A 3,153-nucleotide genomic window follows, 5' to 3' on the forward strand; every position below is an offset into this window, starting at 1 on the left:
GACAAAAATTATATTGTTTAACAGAAATAAATATTAAAAAATATTTTAAAATCTGAAATACAAAAGTATTCAATATTAAAGGCTAATTTAAATAATTATTCTTATAAATTCCGTCTTTTAGGATATACTATTATTTTGTATAGGTTATGTTATTTAAATAAGGGAGCTCTGATCTTTTTCTTTTTTAAAATAAAAATTGTGGAACAGGAAAGTCTCTTATAACCGACGGGTGGGCTATAAGCAATTGAGGGTTGTTACCGACAATTATTTTCGTAACGACTAATAACGAGAATCATTTGTTAATTATAATAATTATTGATGCAAACTTTTCAAAGAGCACTGATGTCTTCAGAGTGTTACAACACACAACATACATTTTTTTTTTCCTTCCTTCTGCTTTCATTGTTAGCTTGATTTAGACTGATAGATGATGAGAGATCGATTGTTGTGTTGTTGTGAAGAGGATGGCCGCAAAGTGGTGCATGGTTATTGGTTAATGTCGAACAGTCAGGCAAAGATGGTTGTCGATTGAAAAAATAAGTAGTTGTAGATCTCTTTGGGTTACATATAACATCTTATCAATGATCATGTTGTTACCATTTTTTCCCTCCTTCATCTGATTACATATAACATCTCAAAATTGAGACATTATTTTTGTAATTATACTCGTGTCTTCTTATCTCCTAATTATATAGCTAAATGATGAGTTTGGAAAACTCTTATTTAATAATGAACAAACATTATTAAAATATTTAACTACAAAATTATTAATTTGATCTTAATTCATATTTGCTTAATTAATAATTTTGTTGTGCAGATTTTATGTTGGGCCGAAAAATAAATTTCTGGCTTAAGCCCAATAACTAGCTCTGTTGCATGTTTTATACTAAGGGGCTGAAACTTTAAATTGATGGGCCAATGCTGATGACAACCAAGCCCATGGTTAATTTTTGATAAAAGCTTCCTTTGCTTGATCCGAAACAAAGTTCATCAGGAAAGCAAATGTTAACCAAACGGGCCAGTTTTAATTTCAAAGCTATAAACCCAAATCTCATTTGAGATGTATGGTTCCAAACTTGATCCGAAACCAAGGAAAAATGAAAGCAAAGTGCTTCCAACGGAACCAAGCCTTTAACCATGTGATGGATTTCAAAATCTATTACATTGTTAATTAATGCATGGGGAATATGAGAGAGAAAAATTCAGCTGAGTTGATTGATGGCTATTATGACAAACACGCCACTCTAAGCTAGGGAAGTAAAAGCAAGCTATTCTCATTTAATTTGTTTAACCACTTTGTATTGCTTTTCTTCAGATTCCTTTTTTTCCTCATCTCTTTCTTCTTCTTTCTTCGGTCCTTGTCCAGGAAACAATGGAAGCAATGTTCATCAACTATCAAAAAGAAGAAGTTGCATGCATCAAGACCATCAAACTAATGATGGCAAGAAAACATACTAAAATAAAAATGAGATGTGGCTGAGATATTCACCATATTTGGTTAGATTTGGTGAGATATCTTGAGCTCTTCATGCTCAAAAATGGACGTTGAAGATTCGGCCAGCATGGAGGAGATTCTTGAAGCATGGCTTGTCTTTGATTCTGCTCAACCACCACAGGGAGTAGCTAGAGTGGCGAAGTGATGGTTGAAGGCAGAGATTAAAGCAGATGAAGTCATCATCATCATGAAGCATCAAGGGTCAGAAATCCATCTTGGAGAGCAAGCCAAGGATGGAGAGCTCGGATTGATGAAGGGTGATGATCAAGAAAGGTCCAGAGGTAATTGCATGTTAGGTTTTACATGGTTATCTCTTCTCTCTCTATGTGGCCGAACCGGTTCTGTTTGTTGAAGGAGGAAGAAGTTGGTTCGGTTTTGGCTTCAATAAGTGGAGGCTCCCCTCTTCTATAATAAGGGTGGATAGCCACTGTTTGAAGCAAGGAGTTAGAAGTAAGCAGTGAGAGTGTAAGGCACAGGATTCTCAGAGCTACCTAAGCTTACAGATTTTCTTCTCCTTCAATGTATTCTGTTTTGTATTTTTTTGTTTAATTTTGTCATGTCTTGAGTCTCATGGAAAAAGGCAAACAATGAGGTTTGTATGAAAAAGCCATAGAGCGGAAAAAGGCAGAGAGTGCAAAATTAAAAGAAAAAGCCATAGATGTCTTAGAGTTCCTTTATTCATCTATGTTGATTCTGTGGGAATCCCCTTGTAAGTTGGGTTAGCACTTTACAAGTTGTAATCAGATTGATTATAGTGAAATTCCATCATTGTTGTGATGGAGACTGGATGTAGGCTGCACTGCACTTAGCAGCTGAACCAGGATATATCTGGGTGTAATTTTCTCTCTTCTCTACTCCATTTCTGTTTTCTACTACACAGGAGCAATAACCAGAATTATCTCGTGCCAAGTGACGAGACAAAAAAAAAAGTCTCGTGGCTAGGGACGAGACAAAACAAAAGTCTCGTGTGCAGTGAAGAGATAAAAAGAGTACAATCCTCCAGAATTAGTCTAATAAGTCAGCAAGTGTTATCAAGCGAAAAGGGGCTTAAGATTCAACTCCCTTCTCTTAAGCCACTGAAACCATCACTAAATATCTTGCATAGTAAATAATTAAATATAATTATATAGAAAAAGTCTTGGTAACTTTTTCTTTTTATAAGAATAAATAAATTATATGAACATGACTGATAATACTAACTCTATTTGTGGGTTTTTAATCTGATCTAACTAGTTTAAATATGATTGACAACCTGATCTGTAACAAGTGGATTGAGAGTAGAATAGGTCGAGTTACAGATAGAATCGAATGCGAATTTAAGTGTAATCCAACCTGATTAATCAACACTTTTAATGTATTATAGTATATAATTAAAAATTAGATATATATATATAATGAAATTGATGAAGAACCCATATCCTTTCACTTATGTAATTTTAACAAAAAATTTATTATAATTTTGTTGCTTTTAATTTTAATATGGACTTAGTTTTGTATATTCCGTTTTATTAATATATTTATGAACTATAAAATGATTAAATATTATGATTGATTAAAAAAATTAATTTATTGTGAATTGAGTCAAATGTAAAATTTTAGAGTACAAATATGATTAGGATTGAATCAATTCATGAATAGAATAAGGTTGAGTTTTATTG

General features: G+C 33.0%; 1 protein-coding gene across 2 annotated transcripts in view; it reads left to right on the forward strand.

The window, feature by feature from the left end:
• LOC107622278 (UDP-glycosyltransferase 83A1-like) overlaps positions 1-3,153 on the forward strand; it is a 16,684-nt gene that overhangs the window by 12,218 nt on the left and 1,313 nt on the right. The window lies entirely within an intron of this gene.

Source organism: Arachis ipaensis, chromosome B10 (genome assembly GCF_000816755.2).
Source record: "Arachis ipaensis cultivar K30076 chromosome B10, Araip1.1, whole genome shotgun sequence".
Classification (NCBI taxonomy): domain Eukaryota; kingdom Viridiplantae; phylum Streptophyta; class Magnoliopsida; order Fabales; family Fabaceae; genus Arachis; species Arachis ipaensis.